The 24,271-nt window shown below is 43.1% G+C and overlaps 1 pseudogene; it reads left to right on the top strand.

The window, feature by feature from the left end:
• Nucleotides 1-5,445: 5,445 nt before the first annotated feature.
• LOC119339799 lies at nucleotides 5,446-6,157 on the top strand (annotated as a pseudogene).
• The last annotated feature ends 18,114 nt before the right edge of the window (nucleotides 6,158-24,271 follow it).

Genomic DNA, 24,271 nt, shown 5'->3' with positions numbered 1-24,271 from the left:
CACTGGAATGCTGACGCGTGGATGCCTTTTGGTCCCAGTTGGTACCACCAACCGGGACCAAAGGCCCCCTGACTGGGCTCGGCGCACATGGCCACGTGGAGGCACATTCGTCCCGGTTCGTGTTTGAACCGGGACTAATGGGTGGAGGTATTAGTAACGACCCATTAGTCCTGGTTCATGAACCGGGACTAAAGGCCCTTACGAACCGGGACTATTAGGTGTTTTTCTACTAGTGATTGGTCTATACCTCAAGGGGGCATTGTAAAATATTATTTTTTTTTGAAATTTTCTTTCATAGCAATGTTTGGCACATGTGGGTCACCATGTACAAGAAAATGTGGGTCACAATTTTTGAATTTTTTCTGAAATTTTTATGCCCTGCCCAATGCCGGTTCGAAACATGCGGCTTCACGGAACCACTATAAATTCTACAAAAGGAGATCTTTCATATTTCAATTAATCAACTTGCATTTCATGAAAAAAAACTCCTTCATATTGCAAATAATCATTACACCTTTATTGAAATGTTGTTTTTTCCACACACACACACCATCTTTAACTACTTTTTTATTAGTATTTCATGAAATGATGGAATATGTGCTCAGTTATTGGAATATTTGATCATATGGTGGAGTATTTGCTATTTTTGCTTCCTCAAATGAAGGAAAGATGTAATATGTGTGGATGAACAATTTCCACTTACTTCACTAAACAACATTAATTAACTTAACGCAAAGTTTTACATTTGGTCCGATTTGCTTATGGGCAGAGCATGTTGCACGTGGCCACAACATGGGAATTTATTGCACCATTCCACAGCATGTTCCACATGGCCGCAACATGGGAAGTGTTTGCAGCATGCCTGATCAGTGAAGCAACACTGATGCGGCATGTCTCATCATTGCAGCAGCTACATTCAAGCAAATCATACATCTAAGGAACCATAATGGAAAATTTAAGGGACACAAATATAGATAGCAATATATATTACTACCATAGATAGCAGCATCCACACTGCACACTTGCTGATGCAGACCACTAGCATATTAGATATGTTTAGACCACACATCACAGCACTACAATTAGATAAAGTTCATACTAAATTACCACTAAAAGTTTCCACCATAAAAATACCACATAAAGTTCACCAAAAGGACTGAGCCTTCCTCCATCATATGACAAGCAGGGTCTAGGGCAACTACATGTTATGGTTTTTCAGGACCTTGTGGAGGGTAGAATGCTGAGCCCTGATCTTGTACTCATCACTGCTGATGGATGTAGCCCAACAATGTTCCATCAGATGCTCCATCAACCCAGACTTGGGCTTGGGTCTGCTGCAGTAGGGGCACCGGTACTTTTCCTTCTTCCAGTTGTAGTACATAGCAGATCCTTGGGCCCTGATCTTCTGCACCACCTTCTCTTCAAAGGACTCGACGTTCCCCTAGTCCACATCATCTCCAGATTGATACTGCACACATTAATGACTGACATTAATACATTATGCATTCAAATACTATAAACATATAACACTAAGTCAATGCACAAATAACATTTCAGGTAGGCCTTACCTCGTACGGCTCATCCTCATCACTTTCATAAGGGTAGTAGCCAGATGAGTCCCACTTCCTCTTCTTGCCAACAAGATCCTCCTTCTGCTATATTGTCAACCAAGCAAGTCATTTACAAGGATTTGAATTGCAGTTCAAATAATGTCATTACAAACAAGTTGATTTTGCATAATGATGGAAAGCTCCTAACTATATTGAAAAGGTGCACAGGTTACACATGGTATGTAAATTTCAACAACGGATTCATAGACTATATATCAAGCTATATAGATACTAAACAATTGGGTTATGAACATATAAGTTCATTCATATGGACATACAAATTCAGATTTTGCTTTTGAACATGCATATGAAGGTATAAATGAATATCATTCCTCTCTTATTAACCAATGAGGTAGCAGTTTTTCACAGAATATGCAAATAGGACCTTTATATATAACTTCACAAACATGTCAGGTTTTCATTTCAATTGTAAATATTAATAAATATTTAGTTCAGAGCAGTTCTCAATGATCACTCATATGTCAGAATAAGTGAAATGGTGAAGCCTAACTCCTACATCTAATTAAAACACCCTAACTCCAGCATCTAATTAAAAAACACTAACTCCTAAATCCACTGGAACATTGAATCACACAATTTCCTTACATATATCATTGGATATAAATGAATCCACTACAAAGAACACTAGCTCATACATCTAATTAAAATACCATAACTCTTACTTCTACTGCATCATTCAGTCACACCATTTAATTACATTTATCTCTGCCTATAAATGAATCCAATACAAAAGAAACCTAACTAAACATCTAATTAAGAAACACTAATTAGTACATCTACTGTTTCATTCAATCACAGAATCTATATAACTATCTATAAATGAATAGTACAAATAAACCTTAACTAATCAACTAATTACTAAAACCATAACTACTACATCTACTCGATGATTCAATCATAGATCATACATATAACTGGCTATAAATGAATCCAATACAAGAAAACCCTAACTAAACATCTAATTAAAAAACCCTAACTACTACACCTACTGGATGATTCATATGGCATTCATGCATGGAGTTATGCAACAACAATTTAATATGAGTTGGTCATCTGGCATAGTTGCATGTCTAGCAAACCTACTTATGGTTCACTTTATAAGTACAGGAATCCTACAGATCAAAAATAAACCTACCTACAATTTGAGTTTATAGATAATGAAGTGAAGCTCCTAACTATTTTGAATTTGTGCACTAGTTAAACGTATTGTGTTCATTTCAACAATTAATTGATAGACTTCAAATGAACAAAGTAAGATTTTCACCTCATTTGTACAATATCAACTTTAATAGATACACTGGGTGGCGGCTCAGCCCCTGCCGTGGCCCACTGAGGGAATATGCAAAACAAATCTAACAACATATACAACACAGAACAAAATCTGAGCACATGAGGCAATCCACATTCTAATATAAAAACATAATTGTCATTATGAGCTCTCTAGCATTCAACCACGAATCAACTACAAAAAACCCTAACTCTCTAATGGGGTTCCCCATTCAATCAAAAAACCCTAACAAGCACAAGGGGGTGCCGCATTCAATCAAAAATCTACAATAAAAAACCCTATCTACTAAATCTTCTGCTTAACAACTACAAGTAAGAGAGGAGGGGAACGAGAAGGATTACCACATCCACCACCTTCATGTCGCCCGCCTCTGCACCTGCATCCAGTGCGCCATGAGACGCCGTCACCACCAGGTCCGGCACGACGGAGTCCGAGCCCACAACCCCCTGCTCCACCAGATCCGCCGCCGCAGCGACCGATCCAGCGACTGCGGGTGCAGCATCTCCCGCACCGCCGACGGCGGCCACTTCTTGGACGGCATCTACCCGGTGTTCGCGGCCTCGACCGCAACTCCGAGCGCAGCGGCGGTAGTGCCACCACCTTGCGCCATCGAAGCCTAAGAGAACCCACCGGAGAGAGGGAGGCGGTGGGGTTGAGCGAGTAGGTGCGGTGGCGGGGCGATGGAGACGAGGGGGAGACGATGCGGCAAGGAGAGATGGAGTGAGCCGATTTGGGGGTAAATGGTGGGGGCGATGCGGCCGGTGGTGGTTCCCCTCCCTCTTTATAGGATGTGACGTTTTTGGAAGTTTTCGTGCGCCGCGTGGCCGCGTGGCTAGCCCACGACCGCCGCCGCCCACGTCCACGACCGCAGCACATGACAAGGGAAAACGATACGCCCACATACAATACATGTATACCCTCATTGTACAAAAGTAATCGGGCCGGTGCGGGCTTGTACATGGCTGTACGCGCGCTGGTGCGGACTTGTACAGGGCTGTACGCGCGCTCTCCTCGGACATAAAAAGACGATCGTGCCCCTCTTCACGAATCGTTTTTGACAGATCTCAGCCGTCCTTGTGTTTCTCCCTCTCGCATTCAACCCAGTGGGGGAGCACCGGAGCAGAAACGATGTTGAATTCAGTGAGATATCACTATTCGATTTCATTATCTGTGCAGAGTCGCGATTCAATATAGGCTGATAATATTTAATGATATATAATCACATACATAATGATTTGAAAAAGAGAGACCGCATGCTTTATGGATCGGAACTAATACTTGCTCAGGCCCTCACAATGAGGAATGCGGGTTTCATTTATTCAAGTGCCATAATTTGTCTCATGTAGTACAACCAAGAGAGATTTAACCCGGCAGCCAAAACATTGATTGTACTCTCCGAACAAAGTAATCCCTTGATGCAGTTAGTTTGGCGCACCTAATGGACACTCATTCTGATCATCTTTGTCTTTTCTATTTTCTTTTGATGCATGGTATTGATACGTTGTGACAACTTTGTGACATATGAAATATGTGTATTCATCTAATTGTTGTTCCTCTTCTAGCCTGCAGGATGGCGCCGTCAGGAGTTCCGGAATTCAGGTGTGTGTCTCCACATCCCTTTATGCTATGGCATGGTGGACTAATGGTGTTATTAGTGCGTGATTTGCTGGGCACTGGAATCTGGATTGCACAGCTGGACGAATTGGTTCGATCAGGGAGCAGGTTTTGTTGGAGCCGACTCTCTCAGCTCACCTCTTCTCTCTTGGTTGTTTCACACAACACACACAAGAACACAGGATATTTGGTGCCGTGCTGTCTCACACAGCTCACGGCTTTTCTTCTCTGTATATCTTGACTAGACAAACTGAACTACAATGCTTTAAGTAGCTATCTCACACGCGCTGCCAGGCTACAACGTGTCCGGCTCTTGTGCACACGACCTGCTCCACTAACCAACTAATCCATCACCTATTCTTATGGCACTAACACACGGATGCATAACAACTTCCTAGATAACTTGTGCAGCCCGTTAGCTTCAGATCTTTGCATGCAGCAGCTTCTCACTGCACATTGGAGTCTCACCATGCATGCTCTTCAAACTGAACCATCAGGTGTACGCCTCGCACGTACCTATGCACAGACACACTACTACATGCAGAACTAAAAAGTAAACATGCAGATACATGATGAAGGTTAAAAAGCTAACAGGTTTTAGTTAGAGCTATAATTGTGGCTTCGTGCTATATAGCTAGATTGCACAGATTAGTTAGCATCGCTCACCCATACACATATCAGTAGACGTACATACATGCACGTTCAGGAATTCCTTAGGGCACTTGGGTGATATGCTGCACATCTCCAACTCAAAGCCTTGACAGATGGTGCTCCCAACACCATCAGTACGTTTATATTTTGCCCTTTGTTACATTTCGGGGTAGCAACTATCTCAGCTTCGGCAACAAATCATGGATGGACAGCACATAGGCGTCTGACAGCAAGGCCGCGACTCATTGGAGGCATGTCTGCATGGCCGTCCAGCAGTCGAGCAAGAGCAAGGTTTCCGTCACGCCACTCGACCTTGAGAGCGCCAAGGGGCCGCCGCTCAACACATACAAGCCCAATGGGCCTTACATGGCCACTATCATCTCGATCGAGCGGGCGGCGCAGGCCCTAACGCTCCGGGAGAGACGTGCCATGTGGTCGTCGACCTTGGCGACAATGTGCCGTACTGGAAGGCGCAGAGCCGTTTCCACCATTCTCAGTTTCGTCCTCTGTTAGAATGCTGAACTGGGAGCTCTTGGTGTTATTAAATAGGAGGATAAACATATCAAGTAATCACATACTGAAACAAATTATTTTCAAAACTGTATACATTGATTTGAGTTTACTGGACAGCGGACTCTTTGTGTTACTAAATAAGAGGATAAACATACCAAATTATGTTGTACTGAATGAAATTATGATTAAAGTTATAGACACTGATTTGAGTATGCTGCTTGAATTTATTTATAGGAGAATTACTTTAGGTAAGCTCAAGTACCAAATATCTATTCATTACATCTGCTATCGCCCCTGTTGTCCACATCTATCTTTGTCACTCGCTGAACCTTGTGTGCATCTGTCAAGGAGAGAACTCAAAGAGCCTGGAAACCCACAGAATGTCCGTCTGTACTCGATTGCATCTACTAGGTATGGGGGCTCATTTGATGGAGAGACCAGGTGGGCAAGATTCAGCTGATAGGTCAGTTGATTTCTTTTAGATGGATGTAAAGCCTTTCCTCTGTGTTGGCAGTGTTATATGAGTGCCTCTATCTAACTCTAGAAAGACAGTTTTCTCCGTTAATTACATTTTCCTAAAGTTCATTTGCGCCAAACGATCTATTTCTGAATCCTTTACCAAAATGTTCTTAGTACATGTTAAATGCACATCGCGGAGGATATAAATTAAGATGAAATAGTAACCATTCTTCCGAAATATTAAGAAAGAGGGCATTTTTTCACAGTGCCACTAGTTTACAGTGTATATTCTGAGTTCGGACTAAGATCAACTTCTTATGCACTAGCCAGACAAATAACAAATTCTACTATGTACCAAGAGCCTCTTATAGTATGGCTATCACTATTACTAATATGGCTATCTCTGTTCTATCCTGCTTCCATCTGGATCTATTCTATCAGTTTTGTCATACTTGATTATTGTTTTTGGATAAAAGTCAAATTTTGATGCATATAATAAATGTCCTTTAAACAATGTTCTTCTTCCTGTTCCAAGATACAAACCCAACATGTATGCACATGCTCTTTCTGGTAGAATTTTGTATAATCATAGTTCATGGCATATGATGGATGTCTAAAGTTTATGCATCTCACTGCCTTTGTTTCTGACCCCAGGACCTTCTGGCAAAATAATGTTCCTACCCGAGACTGACACAAATGCAACCCATATCATGATTGCTACTAGCACTGGTGTTGCTCCCTACCGGAGATACCTACGCCGTGTGTTCATGGAAGATGTCCCAAATTATAGATTTGGTGGCCTGGCTTGGCTCTTGCTGAGTGAATTGCAGAAAATCACCACATTGACGCCCAACGCGGGCCTCTTCATGCGCCCGCCGGCGGCCTGCCTCCACTCCATGAGCCCCTGGCTTCAGTCCACCCAGTGAGCCCTTGGCTTCGGTCCACATCATGCAGGCTTCCGGCTAACTGTGGTGCCAAGAGAGTGCACTCGTTCTGCTACATCGAGTGGCCTAAAAGCACTTCTGGGCTCGCATGCGAATGATGTCTGGTGTTGTGCGGTGCTCGGCAGAGCCACCACGATGAAGGCACAAACAAGATGGTCCACACATGGTTCTCTGGAAGTACCGCAGGTAGGTGCAAGGTATCCTTTCCACTTTCATCCGTTTCAGTTGTACCAATGCTTGCTTATGGTATAGGATTGCAACAAAAGATTACAATCAATAGTCATCTCCGTTATTACCTTTGCACAGATGTATGTTCTGTAAGTTGATCTCAGGTTCATCTTCGCGTTCTTTTAAGAATAGCTCACCATTGTGTTTTTAGGCACCAATATGTTAGGTTTATTAAGCTAAATGGGATCAATATATAGCAGGAAAAGATATGTATAACTCAGATGTGATGATTTGAAGATGAAATGAACAACCGAGAAGCTCGAGAACTGGAGGAACAGGGAGAAGCTAAAAAGACTTGAATGGTAGAAAGTGTTGACTTGGGTTGTTGTTTGTTCAATTGGCAGGACTACTTGTGGGCGGTGTGGTATTGTTAGTTCCAACATTTTTTCAACTCTGTTGTTTTGGTCTGTGCTTATTAAAGTAGTCCGGCTAGGTAGTGTTCATATTGTAGTACCTAATACTTCACATGTAGTTAGTTACACATGCAGATATGTGTTGTTAGTCATTATTTCCCGTGTATCAAGGACAACATGATTGTTGTAATAGTTACGAGTATCATTTTCAAAAATTGGTGAACTATTGTAAGGATGTTGCAACTTTGCCGGATTGTAACTTCTCTCCTCCTCAATAAGTGTTCAAATCTTTTCCTTTCAGTGGCACTTTGTGCAATACACTTCCAAAGGCTTTCATTCTCTAAGCAATGTTTGTCACTTTGATATTAATTTTTCTAAATGTGATTAGCAATATTTGTTCCTTGGGGTTTGCATGCCTGTGGAAAACTAGAATTGTTAAAAGATGATTTATGTTCAAGCAGTCAAACCCTCGATACAGAGTTTAACATGTCTTTATTCATCCTTCCTAAAATAATTTTGTGCAGTGTAGGGACATAAATTTTCCCAATGACAAAAATCTATTCTCAGGCATTATCTTCCCCAATTCCACATGCCCATATGTATATTTGAGTGCAATTGCTATTTCAGATGCAACTGAAACTTTTAATTGTGTCAGTTAATTCTTGTGAGAGCGACGCAGAGCTGCATAATAGAAGATGGTGGCATCGTGGCTAGCGCTAGCGAGATGCTAGACGTTGGCAATGTCTCGGCCAGGAGTGACCCAGAGATGGCGATGATATGTAGCGGCAGCACAGGTGGCGGGGATTCAAAGGTTGATGTTTTCTAGCGGGGTGTGTGTGCTTTCCTGAGAAAATTTGATGCCCAGGGAGGTGTAGATGGATTATCGCCGGTGGTGGTATCATAGCGGAGGAGACGGAGAGGGCATGGTGGTGAGGCTGCACCGCCGACCATAGGGAAAAGGAGCAACCGGTTGGGCCGATGACACATGGGTCGGCTGACATATCTTTTGTTTTGCATGAATCTCTATTCCATTTTCATATAAAATAGTTATTGGGACTTGATAAGCATCGAAGGTTGGACAATAGAGTCGTGAGTTTAATGATGATCATAAGTGGCTCGAGCTTAGTGTTACAAATGGATGGTCGTAGAACAGTTTCAGAAGGCAATACAAACGTATGGGTAAGCGTTACAAATTGAAAATCATTGTCTTGGTATTCATGAACACAAAGATATCATGTAATAGAAACTATTGTCGAAACAACCTTGATAAAAAAGAATTTAGTGCATTAATTATTAGCCTATGCTAGCAGGTGGGTATAATGAACATTATTGCTTGTTCAGATTGTTTGTTAATTTTATTCCTCTGGATGATATCCTAGAACATCATTGTCTAATATTGTAGCGCATCGTCTGATAATTTTATTCCTCTGGATGATATCCTAGCAGGTGGATTGTTTTATGCTAAATTATATGGAATATTGGACAGAAGATGCATTGTCTGATAATTTTACCCAAGTATTTCATTTTCATACATGATTTCATTATTTTATCTCAAAATTTTATATAAATGTTGATTTTTTAAATTTTTACTAGAGGATATGATACGCTTGCTGAAAATTAGTAGTGATATTGGTTGAGTCAGACTTGAATAAGCTAAAAGGAAGTTCAATATACCACCAATCTAATGATGAAGAAAGTTTATCTAATTCTGATGTTGACCTCCGCACCTGACGGGGTCGAAGACAAACGCCCCACCACACTCCCCATCATGCCCACGGATCCTCGTGAATTAGTTGTCGGGCTCTGCAACTACATGATGCCGATCAATGATGCCGAATGCTTGGAGTAAGCAAGATTTAGAAATATATAATGTGACAGTATACATTATTATGGTTCTTATCATGCATTTTTGAGGAAGAAATGGTTGCGAAGCTCGATACCCTATCCAATGGGCTTAAGTATCAAAAAACATCAAGGCAATTAACATTTAACAGTCTATTGACAATAATTGTTTCTTCAACATGGTCGTGTGTATACTGCATGTGATGAGGCATTATTTTTCACCGACCCTCCTATACACTTCATGGATCTACAATTTTGTGTAAGTTATCAGAATTAGTCATCCAGAATCATTAGTATCAACATGTTGATAAATAGTTTTTCTTACTCGGTCCATGATGTTAGATTTCACACGAGATCTAAAGTTTTGTGTGAAGGTAAATATTCAGATGTTGGCAACATTGTTTGATAGCTTGCCTAGGGTAGACAAGAACATCTCATCACGCAACTTGCTGAGTAGAGTCTCTTGTCCATTGTTGTCATGATTTGTGGTTTCTAATAGCTACCAATTTCCCCTGAGTGAATCTTGATCGCTGTTCACTGGGTCTCGGTCGCTAGGCGCTAGGCGCGCGCCAGGAGGCCCATTTCTATCGCTAATGAAGCCTAGTAGTACTGCATAGAAAAAATTGGGGCCCCGAATACATGGGGCCCTGTGCCTGAGGACTAACCTGCTACAAGCCAACCGAATAAATGTTTGCGAATTCTTCACGTGACAGCAAGCAACTGGAGGATATATATATAGATATCACAATTAGTCTATTATTCTAGCAACCACATCAAAGTTTGGTAGAAATCATATAAAATACACACCACTTGTCCTTGCCAAAGATATGAAGAGAAAAAAAATCTAAGAAACAAACTGTTGATCCAGCATCGCTTCTGCCTCCAACAACTACAATATTTGTCTTTGCAAGATATGCAACAACACAGTTGTTAGCCTTTGGTTGGCTCCATTGCAATCAAGGGCCGTCACTGCATTAACGCAGACAATCTGATGAAACCAACCTGCGCAGCAGGATGATAGCTATCCATGTTCTAAATCTAACGGGCCCGCCGGCTAGTTTAATTCCCTTCCACCTGCTCACATCAAGAATTAAAGTACGTGAGATACCATATACGATATGCATTCATACAATTGAGCTATACAATATATAGCTATCATCGAGTATACAGCAGTGCGGAGCTGGTAAATTATTTGTTCAAATGATCCATGCTATCGGATGAATGAACAGGAACAACCAAATAAATAATTACATCACAGCCCGTAAATCAGAAGGTAATACCAACACATGACTAATAGTTGTATCGACCATGCCTAATGGCTGACCGAGGGATTAAGAAATTTCTGAACAACGACATTAGAGATACTGGATAACAGAATATAACTAGCTTCGACGTTTCAAACATGCCTAATGAGTTAAACGGTTGACATCTGATTTTCCAATCACTCATTGAACATTTTATATGAATGATAACATATATTAAACAGTAAGGTCGCTATGATCATCTATCTAGCAAAGGCGTTCGAGCATCAACGAACGAAATATAACAAGATTAGATCACTCCTACAATATGAGTACTAGGAATGAACTATCAGCTGGTGCATAGAAACTCCTGAAAGAATGACAGTAAGTAATAGTATTACGGGCTTCGCAAAGTTTCCTAGATTGCATAGACTCTAGTTCAACCATATAGACACCCCCGTTCATATATAAAAATACCCCATCGGTATCCTCAACATATCCTAGTATAAATTTCGGCCAGGTCTTCTGTCCCTCGACCTGAGGAGGGATCCCAAGAATGTTATGCATCTCAATGATCTTCCACAACATCCATGTGGATACACGATGGCAATTCACATTCCTCTGCCACATCTGAATGTTGTTGTAATGGTGAGACATCATGGCAACACCAACTGTGCCATCCTCTGCCTGGATGATCTGATGGTTGCCTGAATGATACATATGAGGAGGCCCCTCGAGCACATCAAGGATTTGACTTTCCAAATCAAACCAAAGTATACCCTGCATCGCATACTTAAATGACTAGTAAAGTACATTACCAACAAGGGTGCTAAAATAATCGTCAAAACAACCATGATGCCGAACCTCTGTTGAGATGAGATCGGCCCATGTATCAGTCTCAGAGGAATAAACAGAGGTGAGAGGTCGACCATTCTTAGCGTACACAAGTAGCAAGACCACCTTAAAGGGGGTGGAGTGGCAATCTCCGTGCACGTGGCCCCGTTCGCGGGAAGCACAAAGCACCGCCCCATTGATGTAACGCCCCTTGAACTCAGGTAGAATTGGCACACGATGATGGCTGCTGGTGGTGTGATCGCACACGAAAACATCCACGCGCTCCCGGTGTATGATGAGGAAGCGGCCGTGGCGGCAACTGAGCAAGCGGGCCCCTTTGCTGATGTACGGAGGAGGGATGCGGTCCGGAGCTGGCAGGATAGGAGTAAACTTGAGCTCATCACCGGGATGATGTAAGAAGGCGCCGAGGAGGGGTGGCTCCCGATGGTGCGCGCGGAAGCGGCGGAGGAATCCGTGGTCGGTGACGGCGCGCGGGAGGGAGGACGGCACAGGAGGGAGACGGAGGAGGATCTCCCCCAGCAGGTCGTCATCTTCCAGCACGGCCGGGGTACTGCCCTGGGGGCGAATCATTGCTCGTCACAGGGCGTGCGTAGATGTGGCGATGGAGGCGTCGATGTGGGGGATCGGCAACATGCACATACGCACGGGGACGGGGTGAATCGTAGTGGGTTTTCTTTGCTCGCACGCATGCAGCACGGCAGCATATTTGGGCCTTGACGAACCAGGCCCAGTTCGTTCGTCCCCTGCTGGCTTAATGATGGAAAAAAAAATAGAAGAACTAAATGCATGTTACTAGTCTGGATTTTTTTATAGATAAAATAACTGTTCTGTTGAGCCATAAATAAACCCTAATATAAAAAACAAATGTGCTTTCAGGCACGTTAGATTAGTACAGTTTACAAGTCTGAAGTATACTGTTTTTACTCTCCACGGTGTAAGGGAGCCATTCCATCCTCTTCTGCAACCAGCTGCAAAGGTTTGAAACCAAATGAATCATGCCCAAAAACATGGTCTTTTCTTTACTCCGTGGTACTCTGTTTTACTCGGAATAAGCAGCAGGGAATGTTTTTGGGCATGATTAATTAAGAAAAAGTGTCGATTTCTTAAGAAATTTCAGTCTTCAGAGTTTGAGCTCCTGACAGGCAGTCATCTCCGTCAACCTCTACAATCACTCTGCAGTTGCCAAGGTACAAAACGGAACCCAGGCTTCTTTTCCATCCACGTGAATGCCGAAACTGTTACAACTTCAACTGTGAGAAAACACTACTACATGATACTACCGTCAGTCATCTCCCCCACTCAGCTCTGCTCTGCTCATCTCTGAATTTCTATAACCAAATCCAAATGAATGAATCATGCCCAAACACTTGTCATGCATAAGCAACATACATGATTCAGTCACCTCTCATCATATTTGCAACAAACTCTTAATCGGTTTCTCAACGCACAAATAACCTGTTGCCAATAATAAAAAGTACAGAGCATATCGAGACTTTTCACTTCCCATGTAGGGTAGAATTCACAGCTGTCTCATAAGACTGCCACCTTCATGCCAGTACAGTTTGAAACATTGGGTAGTACTACAGGATTCAGGCTGAGATAACCATCAACTGAAGATGGCTCCTATAAATTTCAGTGCAAGAGCAGCTAGAGAACTTTCATATAGTGGTGCCACTAGTAACTTAATTGTCACTAGCTGGAAAAAAGTATAGTATAGCTAGCTGTATCACTCTCTGAATAAGTTGACAGTGTTTGATCCTCGGTGCCATATCAAAAGAACAAACTTATTTTTCCGAGAATGAAAGAATGAACTGCGTTCCACATATCCAATTTCATTCTTTCATTATAGATACAACTATGACATGTGGAATGCAGGGAACTTGGATATGTGGAATCCAGGGGACTTGAGAAAAAAAATGAAAGAATGAACTGCATTCCACATATCCACAGTATTTGATCCCACCCCCGCCGCCGGCCGCCCTCCCCTTCCACCGCCGCCGGCCGCCGGCTGCGGGCGCCCCACCCTGCCTCAATCTCCCCCTCCCGCCCACACCTCCTGCGCGCCCCAGATCTTGGCCCTTTCGGGTTCCATCTGGGCTAGGGCCCGCCAGCGGCTCGGTGCGCGGCGACGTTGTGCTACCTCTTGAGCACTGCATTGGTTTTCCCTTGAAGAGGAAAGGGTGATGCAGCAAAGTGGCGTAAGTATTTCCCTCAGTTTTGAGAACCAAGGTATCAATCCAGTAGGAGGCTCCTCACAAGTCCCACGAACCTACACAAACAAAACAAGAACCTCGCAACCAACGCGATAAAGGGGTTGTCAATTCCTTCACGGCCACTTGCGAAAGTGAGATCTGATAATAAGATAAGATAAATATGTTTGATATTTTTATGATATAGATTGAAAAGTAAAGATTGCAAAATAAAGTAGATTGAAAACTTATATGATGGAAAATAGACCCAGGGACCATAGGTTCCACTAGTGGCTTCTCTCAAGATGGCATAAGTATTACGGTGGGTGAACAAATTACTGTCGAGCAATTGATAGAATAGTGCATAGTTATGAGAATATCTAGGCATGATCATGTATATAGGCATCACGTCCGCGACAAGTAGATCGAAACGATTCTGCATCTACTACTATTACTCCAGACATCGACCGCTATCCAGCATGCATCTAGAGTATTAAGCTCATAAGAACTGAGTAACGCATTAGGTAAGATGACATGATGTAGAGGGATAAACTCAAGCAATATGATATAAACCCCAGCTTTTTATCCTCGATGGCAACAATACAATACGTGCCTTGCTGCCCCTGCTATCACTGGGAAAGGACACCGCAAGATTGAACCCAAAGCTAAGCACTTCTTCTATTGCAAGAAAGATCAATCTAGTAAGCCAAACCAAACTGATAACTCAAAGAGACTTGCAAAGATAACCAATCATACATAAAAGAATTCAGAGGAGATTCAAATATTGCTCGTAGATAAACTTGATCATAAACCCATAATTCATCGGATCTTGACAAACACACCGCAAAAAGAGTTCCATCGAATAGATCTCCAAGAAGATCGAGGAGAACATTGCATTGAGATTCAAAGAGAGAGAAGAAGCCATCTAGCTAATAACTATGGACCCGAAGGTCTGCGGTAAACTACTCACAACTCATTGGAGAGGCGTTGCCGTTGATGTAGAAGCCCTCCGTGATCGATTCCCCCTCTGGCAGAACATCGGAAGAGGCTTCAAGATGGGATCTCACGGGAACAGAAGGTTGCAGTGGTGGAAATAGGGTTTCGTGGTGCTCCTGGATGTTTTCGTGGTGCTCCAGGTTTGGTAGTAGAAGATCAAATTACAGGCCATGTTTCCTGATGGACCACGGACAAGGGAAGAAAAGCCAAAGGTTATCCCGAAATCACTAATTAAGGAGTACTCCTTGCGAAGATCACTCCAACTTCCCCAGGTTGCAACAAGTGGCATGCTGCATGTGTGCCACTTGTCGCAACCTGGGAGTTTTCTCCTTTTTGTAGATCCATTTATTCAAAACATTTTATCTCTTAAATCGTGCGTCCAAATATTGAACCGCTTTCGCCGTTGGATTCCTCGCGTCGAGATATCCAAAACTAGATCTCATGTTGATAGGTTTTGACGAACTTTTTTATCACGAAAAAAACCGGACGAAAAAACCGAACCGGGAACACGTGTGTTTTCCCTTTCCGAAAGAGGCACGCCCATGCCTCTAACGAAATCACAACCGTGCCTCTCGCGGAAGCAAAACCATGGCTCTCGCGAAAGAAAAAAAAACAGAAAACGCGTTTTTTCCGTTCCCGAGGAGGCACGACCATGACTCGCAAAGCACAACTGTGACTCTCGCGGAAGCAAAACCGTGACTCTCGCAAAATAAAATAAAATAGAAAAGGAGTTTTTTTCGTTTCCGAGAGGCACGACCGTGACTGTTGCGGAAGTAGAACCGTGCCTCTCACGGAAGCAAAACCGTGACTCTCGCGAAAGGAAAAAAACAGAAACCGCGTTTTTTTTCGTTTCCGAGAGGCACGACCGTGATTCTCGCGAAAGTAAAACCGTGCCTCTCCTGGAAGTAAAACCGTGACTCTCATAAAAGAAAAAAAAAAGAAAATGCATTTTTTTGCGCAAGCTAGAGAAGACCAGTGGAAAACCAAAACGTCAAAAAAACCGGAAAAAAACCGTTTAAAAAGACGAAAACGCGTGCGGATTTTTTTTTTGGGAGGAAACGCCCAGAACGCGACACATGGCGAATGGCTGAGAGCACGCCAAATGGCGCTTATCGTTGCGAGGCTCCCGAAGAAGCGCTCGTTAAGTAGTTGCTCCCAGGTTATCCAGCCCAGCATGTAGCTAATTCCATTTGTCGATCCACGATACGTGCAGGCCTTCATAGCTAGCTACTTATAGCCGATTCTCAAAAAAAGAAAAGAAAAAAGCTCGCTAGTTATAGCAAAAAAGGCTTCCAAACTCAAACACATAGCAGTTTCTCAAAAAAAAAAAAAAAACTCAAACCCATATTAGAGCCGAGGACAAAACAAACTCAAACACATAGTAGAACCTGCGCTGGCCGTATGGTTTTGAGTTCCCCATCCTCGCCATACTAGACAATGAACGTGGTCAGGTAGAGCACATACTTCATGTTGTCCGCTCCCTTGTTAGTACGCGCTCCATGAAACAGTACTTGCTGCGCTCGCGGACGTGGATTTTTAGTGCATAGGCCCATGGACACCTTCTATTCTTACCCTTCAATGTAGCTTTATGGTCCGTGCTAGACAACTACTCCCTCCGTCTGGGTTTATTAGACCTAAAGACAACTTCTCTTAGACCAAGACACATAGTAATTTGCTCACATTAATTCTTCCATTGCACTCCCAATGCACTCTCTCACATGCATGCAGCCAATGAAAAAGCACGTATGAAGTGTATTAATTTTTCAGCCAAGGCACCAACAACAATGGCTTTCAATACAACCAATGAAATGGTTGCATGCATGCACCATTCCAAAGCGGGGTCTTATAAAAATGGACATGCTTGTGATGCTGAGAGGCCTAATAAACCCGGACGGCGGGACTAACTTACTACGTGTAATTTTCTATTTTTTGTTTCTTCCAAATAAAACGATCTATAAACTTTAAACTTTGCAAGATAGCAAAACATTCTTGCTACAATACCAGAAAAACTTATAAAAGTTTGTGACCGACATAAATATACAAAATGAAATTTTGTTTGTTCAAAAATGTTATTTTTAGTATTTATGATGCACGAAAAATTCTGGAAGTTTTTTCCCACATTCTAGTTAGAGGTTTTTTGTGCTGCAAAGTTTGAAGTTTATATGTTGTTTTATTTGAAAGAAACAAAAAAGATAAAAAAATTGCACGAATCACGATGCAGAGATGGATGGCTCACTAGTAGAAAACAGGGCTAACGTTCGGGCCTGGCCAGCCCATTAGTCCCAGTTCTTCAAGCCAAATGGACTCTGATTCTTTATCACCAAAAACAAGAAAATTTAGGCACATTACATACAAGTTTGAAAAAAAATTCTCTTGTTACACTAGTAGAAAAAGGGTCATTTGTCCCGGTTCTTAAGGACAATCTGTCCCGGTTGTGGATGGGGACTAAAGGGTCGTTACTAAATTCCTAGGCCTTTAGTCCCGGTTCCTTCATGAACCGGGACAGATGGGCCTCCCCGTGGCCGCTGCGGCGAGCCCAGGCAGGAGGGCCTTTGGTTCCGATTGGTAGCACCAACCGGGACCAAAATGCATCCACGCGTCAGCAGCTGGCAGGAGCTGAGGTTTTTTTTGAAAGGGGGTGGTTTAGGGGTTTTGGGGGTTAATTTAGGTTGTTAATTAGCTAGCTAATAGAGAGAAGTGTTCTCTCTTATCTTCGTGCTTGGTTTACCAACTCTGCTGCTATGCCTAAACATGTTTTCACCTTCAAGAAGGGGACGAACTTTGCGCCGCCGTCTGCCCGAAAATAGAACATGTTTTCACCCCCGCCAACACTCACCGCCTTTGGCATATGGTACGGACGCTGCACCACCATCACCGAATGCCACAACCGACCACCACGCCGCCCACATGGCCATGGCCACCAGGAAGCCCCTGAGCCATGGGATCCACCCGCAAGCACCACGCTCCCACCACCAGGGCCGCCGCCCCAACCTCCAAGACCCCAACAGCACCTCACCCGAGCCATGCCGCTATACCGACCAAAGAGACAAGCGGAAAGGCACCTCCTTTCTTACCCCTGAGCGACCCCAGCACCGAGACCCACCTAGGCCGGCCAGATCTAGGTGACCGTTGATTGCCACCATAATATATGGCCTTGCAGGTGGTCTCTCCAGATGTTATTTCTAGCATCAGTTCAACCTCCGATGTGGCCGCGAACTGGGTCCAGTCCCCAAAAAATATTCAGCATGGTAATAGGTCGGAAATGCTATTGTATAGTAGATTGTACACTTTTTATAAAATCAATTATAAGTGTTTTCAAAAATTCTAGAAAAAGTGTGAGTGTACATATGGAATGTGTCTACAACCTCCAAAAATTTCATGGGCAAATTTGAAAGGCACAAAGGTTTTTTTTCGAATTCTCCTTTCGAATATGGACCTAAATTTTTTGGTGGCTGTAGACACATCCCTTCTGAAAATTCATAATTTTTTATACTCCATCTGTAAAATTATATAAGAGCGTTTAGATCACTACTTTAGTGATCTAAACGTTCTTATATTAGTTTACAGAGGGAGTATAATTTATTAAAGCATTTATAATTGATTATTTGAAACAGGAACATAATACCATTCAAAATTATGGTAGCACTCAGTACAGGGAAAAACTTATAAGCCGCGTACCTAATACACTCGGCTTACGCCTGTTTGAACTCGGTTTATATATAAGACGAGTAAAATACCCGGCTTATTGGACACGGTTTACAAGTGACCGTCTTATACGATATAAGCCGAGTGCCTGAACAAAAAAACTCCTTTTATATATAAACCGAGTGTTTTCATAAGGCTCTCGGTTTAATAAAGTAACATGACGGCAGCCGGATGTTAACGGCTACATGTTACAGTTTGTATAAGCCGAGTGCATCTATGCGCTACACGGTTTACCTATAAGCCGTGTGCCTCCTCTCGATGCACGGTTTATATACAAGGTGAGTGCCTACGCAAGCCGCACGGGTTATATATAAACCGAGTGCCTTATAGCTGCTGTACACGGTTTATATATAGGCTTCCGTTGCTTCCATATGGCCTATAAGCCGGGTGTTTTGTCTGTTACATAGCTTATAGCATGCCATGGCTTATATGATCTATAAGCCGGGTTCCTTTGGCTGAGGTACACGGCCTATAGCCTACCCATGGCATATATGGCCTATACGCCGGGTGCTGTTCGCTGGGGTACTCAGGCTTATAGGCTATATATCATTGTTTTTTTGCTTGCTTTAGGGAGCAGCAAAATATACATATATAGGAATACATGATCAACCAAAATATATCCAACGAAGGTTCACAACTACAATATATTACAAGTTGATGTTGGAAATATGCCCTAGAGGCAATAATAAAAGGATTATTATTATATTTCCTTTTTCATGATAATTGTCTTTTATTCATGCTATAATTGTATTATCCGGAAATCGTAATACACGTGTGAATACATAGACCACAATATGTCCCTAGTGAGCCTTTAGTTGACTAGCTCGTTGATCAACAGATAGTCATGGTTTCCTGACTATGAACATTGGATGTCATTGATAACAAGATCACATCATTAGGAGAATGATGTGATGGACAAGACCCAATCCTAAGCATAGCACAAGATCGTGTAGTTCGTTTGCTAGAGCTTTTCCAATGTCAAGTATCTTTTCCTTAGACCATGAGATCGTGTAACTCCCGGATACCGTAGGAGTGTTTTGGGTGTACCAAACGTCACAACATAACTGGGTGACTATAAAGGTATACTACGGGTATCTCCGAAAGTATCTGTTGGGTTGACACGGATCGAGACTGGGATGTGTCACTCCGTATGACGGAGAGGTATCTCTGGGCCCACTCAGTAATGCATCATCATAATGAGCTCAAAGTGACCAAGTGTCTGGTCACGGGATCATGCATTACGGTATGAGTAAAGTGACTTGCCGGTAACGAGATTGAACGAGGTATTGGGATACCGACGATCGAATCTCGGGCAAGTAACATACCGATTGACAAAGGGACTTGTATAAGGGGTTGCTTGAATCCTCGATATCGTGGTTCATCCGATGAGATCATCGAGGAGCATATGGGAGCCAACATGGGTATCCAGATCCCGCTGTTGGTTATTGGACGGAGAGCCGTCTCGGTCATGTCTACGTGTCTCCCGAACCTGTAGGGTCTACACACTTAAGGTTCGGTGACGCTAGGGTTGTAGAGATATTTGTATGCAGCAAACCGAAAGTTGTTAGGAGTCCCGGATGAGATCCCGGACGTCACGAGGAGTTCCGGAATGGTCCGGAGGTAAAGAATTATATATGGGAAGTCGAGTTTCGGCCATCGGGAAAGTTTCAGGGGTCACCGGTATTGTACCGGGACCACCGGAAGGGTCCCGGGGGTCCACCGGGTGGGGCCACCCATCCCGGAGGGCCCCATAGGCTGAAGTGGGCGGGGAACCAGCCCCTGGTTGGCTGGTGCCCCCCCGGGCCCCCCTACGTCTAGGGTTTGGAACCCTAGGGGAGGGGGCGCCTCCACTTGCCTTGGGGGGCAAGGCACCCCTTGGCCGCCGCCCCCCTAGGAGATCCCATCTCCTAGGGACGGCGCCCCCCCTGGGGACCCTATATATAGAGGGGGGAGGGAGGGCAGCCGCACCCTTGCACTTGGCGCCTCCCTTCCCCCTTGCTACACCTCTCCCTCGCGCAGACGCTTGGCGAAGCCCTGCCGGGATCCCTGCTGCATCCACCACCACGCCGTCGTGCTGATGGATCTTCATCAACCTCTCCTTCCCCCTTGCTGGATGAAGAAGGAGGAGACGTCACGCTGATCGTACGTGTGTTGAACGTGGAGGTGCCGTCCGTTCGGCGTTAGGATCTTCGGTGATTTGGATCACGACGAGTATGACTCCCTCAAACACGTTCTCTTGAACGCTTCCGCTCGATCTACAAGGGTACGTAGATGCACTCCTCTCTCTCGTTGCTAGATGAACTCATAGATTGATCTTGGTGAAATCGTAGATTTTTTTTCTGCAATGTTCCCCAACAGTGGCATCATGAGCTAGGTCTATGCGTAGTTCTCTTTGCACGAGTAGAACACAAATCTGTTGTGGGCGTAGATGTTGTCAACTTTCTTGCCACTACTAGTCTTATTTTGCTTCAGTGGTATTGTGGGATGAAGCGGCCCGGACCGACCTTACACGTACGCTTACGTGAGACAGGTTCCACCGACTGACATGTAACTTTTCAAGTAGATGATTTTTCATATAATTTTTTTTTCATCCGAGTCAGTATGCAAAACTTATGCCCATTTTACTAAATTCTAGAGAGATTTTGCAAATAAAGTCGAAATTCACATTTGCAAATTTTCCCAACAACCAGACCACATATCACATGGGAAACTTATTATTTTTTATTTTTTTGAGAATTTCATCATTTTCTTTTATTTTTTTAAAACTGAATAGGCGATCCATGGGGGGTGGTGTTTGAAAATGTGACCTTTAGTACCGGTTCGTGCCATGAACCGGTACTAATGCCTCAAACCCCATTAGTACTGGTTGGTAGCTCGAACTGAGATGCAAGAAGACCAAAGAACAAAAAGAACTTGCGCAAGAACTTGAACGGATCAAATCCTACACGTAGCAGCTCTGAAATCCCTCACGGATCGGCAAACACAAGGATTTTTGGTGCATCCCAACATGATGCGTTTTCTGTATTTTATTCAACTCCCCCTCTTTCCCCTTAGACGATCGACCTCCTAGTATTTATATCGTGCACGTAGGCACAGAACAACCGAAAATAAAACGTACTCCACCCTAACTGGATTCGGTACGTATCAAAACAAAACTATCAAATTTAGCAACCGACACCGACCTATTCTCTATCCTTTACAACCCACGTACAGACTCCAAGGACACCTTCTAGTAACAGGACTCTCTAATTATAAGGAAACTAATTAAATATTCTGGCCACATTGATCACATAATATCTAATTAAATAAATACAAATGATATGTTTCTTGGCACGGTGCGGATTACCATCTTGAAGGAGTTCTGAAGTTTGGCATCACCGTGTCTTTTTCTGGCTCAACAGGTGACACCTTCATGCAGATAGAACCAATGTAAAATGTAGATGGAAGTTTTGTAGTTGCATGTACAGGAGCCTTGACGTTACAAGTGTCTCTCTCTTGTTGATTAATGTGTGGGATAGCTCCCACAATACATGTGATATCCTTCATTCTGTGATTAATGGTCACATCAGTATTGCCGCCTCATAAAACGCGCTACTGCTAAGTGTAAGCATGCAAAAATACATTGGTCATCAATGAACTTTTTGTATACAATCTGAATTATCAATACGAGCACTCACAGGTTTAGGAATCGGAGTAGACTCATAGTGCGGCCACAAATTCTACACACAGAGTTCAATGAAGACCAAGTGATTGTGATAGTTTGAGAAGTAACATATTAAAGGTGGTAAACACCCTGTTCGTGGAGCGAGTTGGGACTAAACTTAGGTGCAAGGAGTGGACTGAACTTAGCAGTAGCGAGCTTTGTTAAAAAGGGCTACTGCTAATATCAATAGCAGTAGCGCTGTATGGAATAAGGCGCTACTGCTATAACTAGCTTGACGGTGAGGTCATGGCAACTATAGTAGTAGCGTTGTTTACTACAGACACGCTACTGCTATTTTGCTTTCTGCAGCGCGTTTTGGTTATATACGCTGCTGCTAAATAGCAGTAGTGCCTTATTTTAACGGATTTAATATTTTACAGTCGAGGGTTTTTTAATTCGTCGTCATTCAAATTTGTGTCTGTCTATCGTCGCGCAGAGATTCGCGCTGGTTTTCTTTTTTCTTGCTGGCGCTGTGTTCATTCGGGTTGGTTTTCTGTTTTCGGGTTGGTGTTTCTTTGTCTTGACCCGAAACCGCACCCGTCCCGCCACTGTTGGTTTTTGTCCCATTTGAATATTGGACTGGGTGTCGTCTCCCCTTTTCATTTGGGTACTCTGTTTCGATATGGCTAGGGAGCGGCGGAGGAGAGAGGCGATTCCTTATGTTTATGTGGTGATTCCGAGCTTTTCTGCCGTTCGATTTTGATTTGTCCTTCCTATTCTCTTCGTTCCCTGGCTGCCGAGGTTCGTTCCCCTTATCTCTGGCGCCTCCCCCTCCCCCCGTATGTTTCTGCTTGTGTTGTGGTCTTGTAGTTCCAGATCTAGGATGAGTTTTCATCTCCGTGGATCCGTGGTTCATCTGTTTGTTTGTTATTCATGGATCCCCCTCCCTTTTTGTGCTCTAGATGGTGGAGGTATGCAGGTTCTAGGGTTTCTCCCCTGCTTCTTGACGTGGATGTAGGCTTGTATATGTGGATGTAGGCTTACTGGTTGTTGCAGCGGCTGATTTGCCTGTATTTTCTGCTAGATCCTTTGCCGCGTTAGATGATAGTTGGAGATGATCCGGGTGTTTTTTTTACCTGATTATGCAATGTAGTTTTTGTAGTTGTAGGTGGCTGCTCATGATTTTCCACTGGTAGTTGAGGTGTGTCTGAATGTGTTCCAGCAATCTCTCTGAATTTGATGCTTCTATTTACTGTAGCTCAAAGTTACAGTGGATGTTACCCCCTAATTACTGTGTATCCTTGCAGATGTTGAGTGTAATTTATCGTTCAATTACATTGTAATTTGTTCTAGCAGTACTGTGTAATTTCCCCCCTAATTCCAGTGTAATCCTTATTACAGTGTATGTTCTGAGATATGCAAGATATTCAATGTATGTGCAGATTTTCAGTGTATTATGCTCTGGAATCACTGTGTAATTTGTCCTAGGATTTACACAGTAATTTAGCCCAACTACTAAGTAAACTACTATCATGTATCACAGTGTATGCCCAGATTTACAATGTATATGCCCAAATTTACAGTGTATATGTCCTAGGATATTCAGTGTATATGCCCAGATTTACATTGTATTATGAACTGGAATCTCTGTGCAGTATGGCGTAGGACTTCACTGTAGTTTACTTAGTAATTTAGCCTGAATACTTATGTAATTACTGTGTAGTTTGTTCCAGAGTCATTGTTGTTTACCCTCCATTTTACTGTATTTTGTGCAAGAATATATGATAGCTTCTCCTGCATTTTTCCCTGTTAGTTGCCCCATATATTTTCACTGCAACTTGTAATGTAGAGCTTCACTGCTATCTTATGCGCCCTACTAAGTTGCACCTTTTGTAGTAAGTACTGTGAAACTGGCCCCCCTAATTTCTGAGTGGATAACTTGTCCTTTAGTTACGCCTAATTTCACTTAATTTTGTCACATTCTATCCTTTTGGTCACATTCCCATCCTTTTTTCTGAAGGTGCCAATGTGTTTTCTTCATCTTATCTCATGTGTATATTGTCATGTATTTTTTACATTGCAATCCCATGTATATTCAGATTATATTTTGTCATGTAAT

This window comes from Triticum dicoccoides, chromosome 7B (genome assembly GCF_002162155.2).
Source record: "Triticum dicoccoides isolate Atlit2015 ecotype Zavitan chromosome 7B, WEW_v2.0, whole genome shotgun sequence".
NCBI lineage: Eukaryota > Viridiplantae > Streptophyta > Magnoliopsida > Poales > Poaceae > Triticum > Triticum dicoccoides.
Note: the sequence above shows the minus strand (reverse complement) of the source record. Positions and strands in the feature narration are given on the sequence as shown.